Here is a 14,270-nt window from a genome sequence, read left to right as displayed (position 1 = left end):
TCGATAGTCATAGGAGATATTATCCGGAGAGTATTCGGACAGAAAATTTCATTGCCTTGTCCAAACCCTCCAAGCTAGTAATAGCAGAGCCAAGACTAGACTTCAAATCTACTTCAAAATTCAGCGATCTTTATGGTTTAATGACTGCAATACATTGTTTCCCTGAGTAAAACAGAATACATATAGCTCTTTCAAATAGTGGCGAAGAGCTTGTCACCACCACCTTATCACTTCACACCATATGTATCCACACCCAATGAAGAAAATGCTCTTTCATATACTTCATTATTTCAAGCATTCTTTATATATTTAGACATATATAAAACTAAGTACAGTTTTGTGCTCAAGTATCTCTTTTTCCCAAGAATGAGCTGCATTTCTTATTAGATATTCCTGGAGTCTAGGATTCTAGGCTGGTGATAATGGGGGCAACAGGCTGGGAACCTTCTCTAGCAGAGGTTGCTTTGACCACTTCCAGTCTCCAGATGGTATGCCAAATCGATTAGCACAGACTCCTTCTAGCAGATCTCAGATGAGTGTCTATGATCCAGCTCAGTACGTGAGAGTGACGCTCAATACACGTATCCGTGCCAGCCTCTCAGACTCTTGACTGAGAGAATTGCATCTGGGAGACAAAAGTTTCCTTTGGGCTTTTGGTAGTGTTCATACTATGCTAACTAATTGTAGGAACAGATGGCTTTGGGTTATCACAGGGAAGTGCTTCCCACTAAAACTTTCCTCGAAAGTACTTAACACCATCTCCAAAATTCCTCAGATACAATGAGTGTCCCATATCCCCAACTTTCTTTGGATAGGATACTTATGCCCCCACTTTTGGTACTGGACAAGGATTGTGGTCCCTGTTTTCCCTACTATCCACCTCCTACTCATCAGTCCTTTCTGAAGCCACAGATCCCTGGCCAGGGCTTCTGCTTCCTATTCCGTCCTCCATGCTATAGTATGAGACAGGCATGCCTATGAACGTAGTGCCTACTATGTGGCGCTGAACTGTCACATTTGGAATACTTATATTCCTCTACTGCATAGCCACTACTGAAATACCTTCTCCATATTCCTGAGGTCTCTTGAGTTGAACATAACTTCAGACACAGATGTGATTGCCTCTCCTTGTGTGTGATTAACAGTGTATTTCTAATCAATATTCCTTTTCTTCAAGATGATTCATTCATACTATAAATATGTGATCTTTCTGGTTAAAGGTCATGCACGCAAGTGTGTACATGAATAAAGGAAACTTATGATAGGGGATTTGAGATATCTGACATCATCGGGAATTCTGGTTTTGATGAAAAGAGGGCCTAACCTTGCTTCTTTTCTCCCTAAAATGTTTGACTTCTCCAACCGGTAATTATGTAAACATATTTATAGCCAAAACAGGCTCTCACTTCCTTTTTTGACATATTAATTGCTTCTAAAAACATTAAGTGAGGTCCTGTCAAATTCTTTACATAATATTGAATGTTCTCCTATGCTAATTAATTTTTTTTAAGATTGAAATTGTCACATGCTCAAGGCCCCACTGAATCTGAAATGTGAAATCACAAAAGAGGTAAACACAGCATTGTACTGTTCAGGAAATGGAATGTATGAGGCAGTACAAATGATGATAAAGTCTGGGGGAGGGACAGTCTTTCTGAAATCTAGATTTTTGGAATCTCAAGATATAAAGATATCCTCAAGATAATCATTTTCAGCCCATCTGCTTTCTTAGTTCTCAGCCTCTCATCGCATGATAGATTCCTTCACTGTGAGGTTAACTGAGGCCAGCCCTTTTCCGCCTCCATCTTTGCCTTTCCTCCTATGAGTCTGAGTTCTAAGTTCAAAGGGACAAGTTAGGAGTGATATATTCAAGTTAATGACCCTCACATGTGTTTAACTTGGATGACATCTCCTCTGAAATCTCCCTCCTGTCTAATATGGGTAGATAAGAAAATCATTAAAAAATTGGAGCTCAACAAGTGTTGAAAGAGCATGAAAATTTCTCTCTTTTGCTCTTACATTTCTAACAGAACTGGATTATGAAAATGTCAGTCCTTGTAGCAGCCTCTTAGATGGCTAGCCACACAAGTTCTCCGTCACAACACGAAGCATGATTCAATGGCCATATGTAACTCAGGCATCAAATTGGGTAATTTTAAGATTTAGTAATTTAGATTAAGTACACAACTTATAATCTGGGGCAAAATTTGAGCAATAAACATATAACACACTTTCTTATAAAAATTCCCCATATATATATATATATATATATATATATATATATATATACACATATATATATATATATATTTGTGTGTGTGTGATTTATTTTGTTTTACTATCTATGAGGGCATCCTTTGCATTTTATTTTACTATCTATCAGGGCATCTTTTGTATTTTGATTGTCTTGCACGGCTGAATGTACGCATTGTCAGTGTTATTGTGAAATAAAATTCTTATTCCACAAATTGTTATTAGCAATTTTGTCACTTTATGTGACACTTTATGTCACTATTTATGTCAATTCATTAGCAATTAGGTATTTGTCACATGTTTGGGATAGGCTAACTGGGCACAATGTTTCAGTTTTTTTTTTCCTTTTAAAAATAAATATGTGAAATATGTACATAATATGTGGTTTTATGTATCTTCAACAAGCCCCAACTTAATCTTATTATTATAGATTGATGTTTTCTATCAGTTAGCTATATGAAATGGCTCTAACATTTTTAATGGGATATCAAAGGTAAAATGCTCAAAACAATTGAAAATGAAATGGAGTTAGGTCCTAGTGTTAAATAGTAAGGACACTGAACTCTTGGAAAAATATGAGTTGAAGAAGGCATGTATAAACAGATATTTCTTTCTTACAAACTTCTTTAAGTTTCTCTGAATTCTTTTCTTTACTGGGCTTTTCCCCTAAGCTACTATTAAATCGTGAAAGTGCATTTTCATAAAAACCTTTTTATGTAAGTGTTGCTGATTGGAGGAGGGGAGAAAAGTTTCCTCATTTCTCTTTTGTGTTCTTTTTCTTTTTTTTTTTTTCTCCTGTGTGAGAAGAAAGTGTTCAGATCATCTTTTTGAATAATGAAAACAATAATAACTGCTCCCAGGAGAATAAGAAAGCAAAGAAGAGGCTTTGTTTGACTTATCTGTGATAAGGCACTTTGGAGCTTCAGTTTGTATGAGTTGAAGAATGAGATGTACACAACACTCCAACCCTTCTATTATGACAGTTTACGCTTCCTCTACAGCTTATTTAACTCAGATGCCTGGGAAATAGACACAATTACCACCTTATGGAATGCTACTTAACTTTAAATGTTCCCTCCAGAATAGAAACCCACGTCATCAAAATTTATCTGTTTCTCAGGAATTATTTCTTCGGAAGGCTTCTGCATATGCCTGTGCAATTTTAAAATTTAACCCAAGGTTGCTCAGAAATAACTGTGATATAAAAAGAAAGAAAAAATTCCCACACTAAGGGAGTGTGTTCACAAGAGCTCCTATGAAAGAGCTATGTCCTATGCCCATGTACACTATAATCATTCACTCTTTCAGCTGTTATCAATTTAAAACCAATGAAACTCCCACACTGAGTCCATTTGAGCAGTCAATTTTCATATCTCGAGGCATCTGTAGTTATTCTGAATTGGCTGCAAAAGCAGAACTAACAAGTTAAGCTCTAACCATAAGTCGACATCAGGCTGGTAAACCATACATCAAACACAGACAGTTAGTCAATACTCCAGTATGAAAAACCAACCAGCATTTTAAAGAAAAGCAACATATTCATAATATGTTTGGCAGTCTGGTTTGCATTGCTTCCTTGATGGCTGTGCATTTAACTTTCCAGTCAACAGGGAGTTCCTCGTACTGGCAAAGCAACATGTTTGAAGGAAAACGGGTCGGTCTTCTGATTTGTGGGTAATATTTCTAAATGAGAATAAAGAGGGCTGAAGAATGTGGCTTTTGTGAATAAGAATCTAGAGAGTGTCTTAATAGTTGCTTTTTATAAGAAAACCCTTTCAACCATATGTTCTGGATCTTTGCACACAGTCCCTACTTCAAATATTATGTCATTGTCAGGCCATGTGTCTCAATTTTGTGTTTGGAAAATATGGTTGCTTGAAATACCTCTTTCTCTCCCACGAGTGACTCCATGACAGGATTGTTGCCTCCCATAGAGAGAAGAAGACAATGAAGAAGGAGTATTCAAACAAGATCAAGGCAGTCATCACTTCGATCAAATCATTTCCAAATTTCTGGGGCTGGGGGCCTTGGGCGAGGGGGAGTGAAGGGTGTTTATGACATATAGCTGCCTATTCCCAGAACTCTTTTATGTACTTTTATTTTATCTTCAAAAAGAAAGGACATATTAAAGGGAAATATCTAAGGAGGAACAATGCTACATAAAGTTTATGTTTTCAGATCTGTTGCCCCAGAAAATGCTTTGATAAAACACACTTACAGCAATACAGTCAATTTCAAAGAAAAGTTGGGAGACATACCTCTCCATATTGCAATTTGACTAACACTGACAGACCACCAATTACAATTATCCAAATTCTGATATGGTCTCTTGTCTCCTTCCCATAACGAAAAATAGAAAATGCTGGAATAGCACTTTTGCAACACTGGGTTATTTTTCTGATGACTGAATTTTACAGAGGATGGTTACATTTTAATGTTGCTAATCAGGTAGGGTAACAAGTCAAGAGTGAAAGTTCTATATTGAACAAAATTTACCATCCCCCCAATAACATGATACATTTTTTTCTTTCTCTTGGGAATTTGTAGAATATTGTTGATTTATAATAGACATGAATTTGAGAGGAAAGATTTGCAGGCCCAACTGTCAGTGATACTAAAGGAAATAAAAGGGCACTATCTTAATCTTAGGATATGTCAAAGTGAGTTGTTGATATGAATATTTCCTGTGCTTGTAACAGTCCACACATCTGCTGAATGTGGACCCCGATAAGGAGATACTGGTTGTGAGAGCTCTGATAGATTCTATCCTTAGAGACACATTCAATGCACACATAATGTGGACTCAAATCCCCATTGTACCATGAGTGAAGAGTGGGACCTCCTTTCTCAAGCACCATGGAAAATTCAATTCATCTCCCTGCCTGGGAAGCATTTATTCACACGTTTGTTCAAATTATCAATCTTTAGGTCAGAAAGAAATTCTGTTTTCTTCTCCCTCAATTATCAACCTCACCACAAAATGAAATCACCAGCTAGTACTTTGTGTGAGCAGGAGAATTATAAAAACTACAAAGGGGAAAGTGACTAGCCAGCATTGGCTTTGGATACAGTTTGTAGGGTCTATGGAGGCCCTGTAAAGCTAACAAGAACTAAGCTGAAGAATCTTCCCCTGCCTGGGAAGCTGGGTTTAGGAGTCATGAGGGAACTTTGTGGTATGAGAACACCTGCTGGAGAACAGCAGGGTATCAATAATAAATGCTAACCTTTAAGAAAGGGGAATTCTTATGAACACAGATGCCCTGCATCTTTTTCTTCTCTTTAGGTGGTTTCATGGAGGGAAGATTTAGGATGTGATCAGAGGACCGAATGGTCATGCACCACCTCTCCAGAGGGCAGCAGCCTCCTGGCACAAGAAGGAAATATCACATTAGCTTGACTTTGGCCGTGTGCAACTAGTTGAGGCTATGCTTCCAAGAGCATAGAAATTTTGGCTGGTGCAATGTCAGGGGTGGAAGGGGAGATTTTGTATCTTTTTTTTACAATCTACACACACACACACACACACACACACACACACACACACACACACATTTGAGTTAGAGCACAGAGTATGTGTAAAGCATGGTACAGATCCACCTCATGAAAGAAAAACTGTGTGTATTTGTTACTGTACCATTATTGGTGCTCATGCTCTATTTCTTCTTATTTTATGGAAACTCGTCAGTCTTCAAAATGGAAGGCTTAAAGGCAATATTTCATCCTGGCCCCAGGATTAGACTGAACCCATAGGGTATGCCAAAACTCTGGGCCATCTTTTAAGGATCGATAGTCGCTAGAATAAATAAAACCAGCATCTACTGCCATGGCAAGAATTAATATGGGTTTAGAGACCATTGGCTAAAAACAAAATGCTGGTTTTGAATCAAATGGGTCAAATTCATCTTATATTCCCAGCACTTAGCATGGCTATTATTAGACATCCAGTCCATTTTAGGGCTGAAGCCTGATACTATCTGGCATTTTCTTTTACTTAAAAAATGGGAAAGATTTTGAAGGCTTGACTCAAAGGGAAAGAAATGTAATTTAAAGAAAGGGAAAAAGAGAATTATTATAATTATTATTATATACAAATACATAAAATATAGTAGGTTATACCAGAACATTTTTGGTAAAACCATTTTGTGGATATTAAAAATCAGGTATATATAAGTCATCATCTCAAATATTATACTCTATTGCCTGTGTAAAAGGTGTCTCTCCATGAGAAAGGAAGTTCTTGAACCACAGACTAACCAACTTATTATTCTGGCTCATTCTTTTTCCCCTTACCTAATTCACTCCCATTTCTGGACCTCATTTTTCTCTTGTTGCTCCCAAGTTATTCTGCTTTTAATATCTCCTAAGACTGGGATCATTTCCTCTCTGAATAACAGGCTTTTAAAAGACACGGGCTTAACCTGTTACCCAGGTGCACTTTTTTCTCAACATTTGCCATCTCTCATGGTGACCTGCATTTTATTATTGAACAAAAGCTAGCTATGTGCTACTCTATTACCAACACATTTGCTCCCAAGAGCCTTTAAATAACAGAAACTGCCTGGGAACTATAAATGCAAAGGAACCAGGAAGCTTGTAGGCCAAGATAAAGAAGCTTAAGGTTGGCTATTAATTTTGGTTAATATTAAATCATGACATAGCTCACACGTAAGGATCATAGTTCAATTATGAACCATAAAGAAGTTTAAAGAAAAGAAGATTTACAAGATATTTTTAAGCACATTAGTGCATATTGTGGAAGTTGTGAGAGTATTTCAGGCCCAAAATGATAGACCTGTGCCCTGGTATATAAATTCAAATACAATTACTCTCAGACTAACACTGATAAAGTGGCAGAATTGGAGCATGTCTCTACCCAAAGGTATACTGTGGTGTTGCTCATAAATGTTTTGCTTAAATTAACAATGTGACAGGTAGGTTACTCTGTCATACATCAGTTCTAACAAATTATTTTTAAAATAGTTTCCTTTTAACTCAATGATTTTGCTATTCATAAAGATTACTGTTGAAATTTTAGCGCTTATAGCTTGAATCTGAAATGTGAATGGCAAATCTTTCTTTACTTCTCAATATAATTGACATATTTTATTAAAGTACTATAATTTCAAAGACATTATTTTCTCATGTGACAGAAACCTTAAACAATTAGTTGTGCCTGTGTGGGTAATTACCTAAATGTTCCAGCAATTAGATGACACTGTATAAGCTGGTGTAGCTAGAAAAGAAAATGAGCTCATGGCCATTTATGTATAAAGAGTATCATGATGAAAATTACAAAAAAGATAAATATGAGCCAACCATAAATTATCTACACTCTTCCCTTGAAGTAAGCAAGTTACTACTGCCTTTCCTTGTCAATTGCCAGGATTGATTTCCCAAATTTTAAAGGAATGCCTGAGAAAATGGTTTCCCAAGGCCATCTTGACCATAATTTGCTCCATCAACCTAAGTAATAAAGAAAAAGAAGAGGGCCAAAAGGGAAGAAAAGAAAGATAAAAAGAAGGACAGAAAGATGGAAGGAAGAAAGTTGCTAAGTAACTAAGATAAGCTGGGCACGGTGTGAAGTTCTTCCATATTTCATTTAAATTTTATGATGTAAATTGCATAGGTGAAAGAGTCAGTAACCAAATATTAAGTTATCTAGCTGGCAAAAAGCAGAATCCAGCTACAAACCTAAAGCTGCTGTACTTTCAAATAAACTCAATTTTCTGAATTGTAAAATGGAGTGGAAATTTTTCTATCATAATAAAAAATATTGATTGATTAAGTTTATCAAGAGTATATAAGGCATTCTGGAACTTTTGGAAATATTTCATGTTTGACACAAATGTGACAGTCCCTACACATTACCCTATAGCAAAACTGTATCATTAACAAGCTCTAACCATGTACATAGAATTTTAGCTAGTCTATGGAGCCTCATTTAGTAATAAGAATGAACATCCTTTGCCCACCAGACATTTGAGCTAAGTCACTAATGTGATAGAAGTAGAATGAGTGAAATATATCCATGTAAAACTGATAATTTAAAGAACATGAGACAACATTTTAAAATAAAAAATTTTAAAAAGTCAAAATGACAACAACACATTTTAATTTATATCCTTGGATAAGTTAGAAAAGTATCCTCTATTTTCTATTTTCTCACTTATTCAATTAATTAATATTTATTGAGTGCTAACTGCCACAGGCCATCCTCATTATTAGGTACGAGAGTAAAGGTGGGATATTCAAAAAAAAAAAAAAGAAAAGAAAAGAAAAGAAAAGAAAAGAAAAGAAAAGAAAAAGAATGGAGAATAAGAAAGACTCCAACAAATTGAAAATATAATTGCTAAAGTTAAATCAATAAAGACAAAGGGATAAAATTGAGAATTCTTTCAGAATATGGGAAAAATAAATCCTGGTGATCTAAATGCTCACATCATAAGGATCCTAGAAGAAGAACCAGAGAAAACTGATGGGAGGGACTGACTTATCAACATAGTAATAGAGAGAAAAAAATTCAGAGCTGAAGAGAATCTTAATTCTTTGAGTGCTAAGCAGAGTAAATGTTTTTAAATTCTGCCAACCATATACATTATCTTGATTACAGAATCTCAAAATAAAGACAAAAAACCAATGATTCTGAAAGAAAAAATATTCAAAGTAACAGGAGTAAGAATGGAAACCAACTCTATTCTAGAAGCAATGGAATTTTATGCCCAACTACACTATTGATCAAGTGTGGGCATACTGAAGATATTTTTAGACAATCAAGGTCTCATGTTTTCTAAATGAGTTACTGGAGGCTGTTACATAGTAATAGAAGGAATTAAAGCAAGAAAGAGAAGGTATGGATTCAGAAGGCAGTGAATACAATTCAGAAGTTCAGCAAAAGAGAATCACGGGCTGATTCCAGGTAAATCCTGGAAAACAATCAATCCAAGTGTGGTGAGGTGATAGAAGGAGTTGAGAACATATTCTGGGAAAAACAAAACAAAACAAAAACAAAAACAGGGAGTCACATTCTAGGGACTCTAGGGAGTCTAGGGAGTCGAACACAGACTGTTTAACTGAGAAGATTAAAGTCCTTGATGACATAAAGGCCCAGAGGCAAGAAAAAAGCTCTGTGGTAGAGGAGGGGGGAGGAATCTGTACAAGAAAAGCACAATTGAAAAGGTATCAAATTAAGGGCACCTGGGTGGCTCAGTCTGTTAAGCATCCAACTCTTGATTTCGGCTCAGGTCATGATCTCACTGTTGGTGAGATGGAGCTATGCATGGAGCTCTGCGATGACAGTGTGAAGTCTGCTTGACATTCTTTCTCTCTCCCCCTCCACCAGTTATGCTCTCTTTCTCTATCTCAAAATAAATAAACATTTTTTTTAATGTATCAAACTAGGGGTGCCTGGGTGGCTCAGTCGATTTAGCATCCGACTTCAGCTCAGGTCATGATCATCTTGTGGTTCATGAGTTTGAGCCCCACATCCGGCTCTGTGCTGACAGCTCAGAGTCTGGAGCCTGCTTTGGATTCTGTGTCTCCCTTTCTCTCTCTCTCTGCTTCTTTCTCCACTTGCTGACTCCCTCTCAATCTCTCTCTCTCAAAAATAAATCAACATTTAAAAAATGTATCAGACTAACATACAGCATGCTTGTAAGCAAATGATGAAGCATGAGCTTAAAAAATAAGAACATTATAAAAAACAGAGAAAGAGAGACAAACCAAGAGATAGATAGACTCTTAACCATAGAGGACAGACAAGTGGTTACCAGAGAAGGGGTGGATGGGGGAATGGGTTAAGTGGGTGATGGGGATTAAGGAGTGCACTTATGATGAGGATAGGGTGATGTATGGAAGGGCCGAATTACCATATTGTACACCTGAAACTAATGTAACACTGTATGTTGACTGAAATAAAAATAAAAACTTAAAAAAATAAGCACATTATAATTTGTGTGGTCCATTAAGTGATCACATTGAACCCAAGGACATGTTAATCCTATCTGGCACATGACTTGGTCAGCGATTCCATAATATTTACGTGATCAATATAAAGTAAATGCAGGTACCTGATTTTCTTCACATTTAGATCAAAATAGGAGGAAAAACATGGAGGACTTGGTTGTGATTATGAAACAGTGTAAATGTACTAATGCAACCTCCAAATGTAAAAGAAAAGATAATCTTTTTCACTACGATCAAGGAGGATTATTTGAGAATCACAGAGGTCATGATATTGTAAGAACAGAGAATGAAGTCTAGTCCTTGGAGTTACAGGAAACAACCTTACATAATCGTAATAGTAGGAATGATGTTTTTGGTTTTTAACTTTCAGAATCAATCTACAAATGAGTCATAATTATAGAAAGCAGTGCAATAATGAGTTTTTATGATATAGAAGTAAGAATCACAGTAGCAAAGACAGAGGAGATGAGAGTGGGGAAAAGGCACTAAACTTCTTGTCTTGTCAACAGTAGCACTAAGTCTCAGCTTTCTGTGGTTACTGGAACACTAAGTAGAGATTTAAGTATATTGGATGTTACAGAGAAAGCTATTGGAGAGACACACACCTGTTGTATTTGACCATGAGTATTTGGGGGGGAAAAGGGCCAGGTGGATGAGGTCTGGTTTAATTGAGTTGAATTCAGTCTATTTGTAAAAGAAACCTGAGATGACATCTAAGCTTGATAAATCAAGACATTATGTCATGAAAGATAAGGAAGATATTGACAAAATCTAACTAACCTGTATTCCAGATAACAATAACATAAGCTATGGAGTCAACCACCAGGAGAACAACGGATAGAAACAGTGCCAAGTAGTGCCTCATAAGGAGCAAAACCGAGATGAGGCAGGGGAGCACTGCTTTTCATCACAAATCCTGGAGGCATACTATTTAATCTTTAAACAGGTTGTTTCCTTTATAATGTAGTGATTACAAAATAAGGTAGTACAACATTACTTTCAGTTTCTACTAATACCATCCATTATGGTTTTATCCACATGAAGATGAAAGAAACTACTTTCGAAACATACAATCCTCTCTAATTCTATCATTTTGATATAAGGAAATACTAGTTGCTCCCCCCAAAACAAACAATTGTTATCCTTTCTAGAAACTGCACTGGCAAGTGTTTTCTGTTCTTGGATGTCAGTGTTGTTATTTGAAAGATTATATAAGGTAGTTTGGCTGACACTGAAGAGCTCTTACTTCAGTTTCAAAACCAAGTAGAAAATATGTTACAAACATACATACCACCCTAAAATGTACCCTCTTGCCTATAATTTACATATTAAACTTATTTGAGTTTTATTTCTGATAAGACATTCATGCAATAAACTCACACATTTAAAAGGTACTTGCCATTTTCTTGGCAAATGTGAAAGCACTTGGAGAAATTGAAGGCTTTTCAGAAGCTGCCACAGCAGTGGTATAGTGACTGCTATACGCATCTGAGCTATTAAGATTTCTTTCCATTGAGTCATCATCCATAATTATCTGCCAGCTCTTTTTGACATTCTAATGTACCCTTCTCATTAGTGATACTAAAGAAATTAGAAAATGCTGCCCCATCAAGGGACTGTTTCCAGATCTAGCTTCTAGGCAACGAAAGCACATTTTGGCCAGGTCTCCATGAGTCCCAAAAAATAGATATTGAAGGAAGAGTTTGTGACTGAGTTCAGACTGTGTGATATTGAGACAATTCTCTTTTCACAGAAAGTGCTTTGGGGATGTTGATCTGCTAGGCATTAGACAGTTAAGAAGGCATAGCCTTTCCTGCTCCACCCTGGGTGCTCAATAAAGGCTGGCTGCATTCAAAGCTCAGGCCTTTCAGCCTGTTGGAAACATTACATAAAGGAGTAAAAACACTTTGAAAAGTGGCTATGGCCCTGCAAAGTCCCTCCCAAGTGTCAGGAAGCTCACTTTTAAGATCCAAACTATCATCACAGTTTTCCTGAACCTTGTCCTGAAGGACTTTATTCCAGACCTAGAAGATTAGACTGTTGAAAGAATTTGATGCATATTCTTGTGGGCAGATACACAGAGAAAAATTTTAAAGGCCATAATCTCTCTTTCTCAATACTACTTCTCTTTGATAGAGTTACGTGGAGTCATTTAACCATTAATCATTCATTTATTTTATGTAATTTTTCATAACTGATCAAAAACACTGATTTCATTGCTTTCTCTAAGTCTTTGTCTTAAATATGCTAAGAAAATAGACTTAAAGTACTAAATTTGACTGGGCCCGTATTTTTAAAAATTGGTTTAATGCTTTTCACTTAGTGAAAAGAAAAAAAAAATCTCAGTAAGCGCTTTAAAAAATTCACAGTTAAAACTGAAACAAGCCCAAGAAGTGATTATATTTGCATAACTTGATCTGTATTTGGAAGAAAATTCCACTGAAGACAACAATGGAAGCTTATCAAATCAGAATTTCACATAGATTTTCCATAGCCCTACTAATGAATACTGACTCACTGGTCAGCTATGGTGGAAATTTAATGGAGCTCTAGGATAGGAAATGTACCCATCGGAGTGTGTTCAGTGGTTCCATTACATCAGTATGAAAACTGCATTAGGCATCCAGTTCTGCCGCTTTCTGAGACCAATGCTAGAGCACGGTAGTTGTTAATTCTTTAGCATTTTGATGGAGGCCAGACCGTGCCCCTGAATTAAAACCCTTTTTGTTTTGCCACAGTCAGGAAAATTTGCACTTTATGTCCAAATTGGGATTGTTTGGTCTACTGATTTGGTTTTCTATTTTCTTCAAAGTGGTAGGCAATCTCCAACTGAATCCCCTCAAAGAAAATTATAATCTGTGGGGTGCATTCTAAGATACAAGTGAAGGTACTGATATATTATTATATGAAGTTGAATCTGTAGAGGACCCAATACTGTAAGTGGCCCTGAAAAGGATATCTTCAGAGTATAAGTCTGAGGTAAGCCTGGTTTAGAGTAGGTGCTAGTTCAACCCCCAAATGGGTACATTCAAAGAATTTTCCACTCTTGCTTCATAAAATTTTACCGTCTACAACTGGTTCAAAATGCCATATGCGTCTTGTGATAAGTTCCCCTGTTTAAAAATGGACTGAAATTGATAGGACAGACAGTTATTACAACCCATTTCAGTAATTCTCATGTTAACTATTGCTGAAAATATTGAGATCTGTTTTGCCCTGTTCTTAAGAAATGATTGTGTAATTAAATCACCTTTTGGCTCCCATGAAGATCCATCTTTTAATTTTGTTCTCAGAGTTTATTTTAGTTCATTTTCAAATTTCCCCTTACAGTCAATTTTTAAAATCTATCCATCCATCAGCTAAGAAATTGGAAAAGCAGGGAAAATAATGGCCTTAATGCATATGTTGTCTCGCTAGGAAAATAATACATTTTACTGTGTAATTTGTAAGTGATATCCAGTTACAGGACTATAGGTGTGCACCTGGACCGTCCAAGCACATGGTGACATGGGTTTATTCTAATGGGCCGCTAGGATACCCTATCTATTACATCACTGGTTCTATGTATCCACCCATCCTTTTTCATCTCTCTTGGCACCGTGACAGTAATAACAACAGTAGTGAATAATAATAGCATTAATAACAGGAACATTTATGAACACTTAATTCCAGAAACTCTATTAAACGCTTTACATGGATTATCTCATTTATTTCTCCATGCCTGCTCAGTGATGGGTACAAGTATCCCCATTTAACAGATGAGGTATCTGATGATCAGAGAGGTCATGACTTGTTCAATGTCAATATCAGTGAGTGGTAGAACCCCGGTTTGAATTCTAATTAGTCAAATGCCAGACTCTACATTTTTCTATTGTGGTGGCTAGGATGGTGTAGAATATTTTGTTCTTTACTTTAGATATATTTGCAAAAGTACCTACTTATCTCAGTTTAGACTGAGCTTTTAGTTCTCCAGCCTCCAAATCCGTAGATTTTCATGACATCGGTTTGTCTTGGACTTTTCTTCCTAGTGCTCACTTCAGACTATAACTAGGGTG

General features: G+C 36.4%; 1 protein-coding gene across 4 annotated transcripts in view; it reads right to left on the bottom strand.

Annotated features, from left to right (window-relative positions):
- ARHGAP15 (Rho GTPase activating protein 15) overlaps positions 1-14,270 on the bottom strand; it is a 619,122-nt gene that overhangs the window by 249,358 nt on the left and 355,494 nt on the right. The window lies entirely within an intron of this gene.

Source organism: Herpailurus yagouaroundi, unplaced genomic scaffold, assembly GCF_014898765.1.
Source record: "Herpailurus yagouaroundi ecotype Mexico unplaced genomic scaffold, PumYag 140, whole genome shotgun sequence".
NCBI classification, from domain to species: domain Eukaryota; kingdom Metazoa; phylum Chordata; class Mammalia; order Carnivora; family Felidae; genus Herpailurus; species Herpailurus yagouaroundi.
Note: the sequence above shows the minus strand (reverse complement) of the source record. Positions and strands in the feature narration are given on the sequence as shown.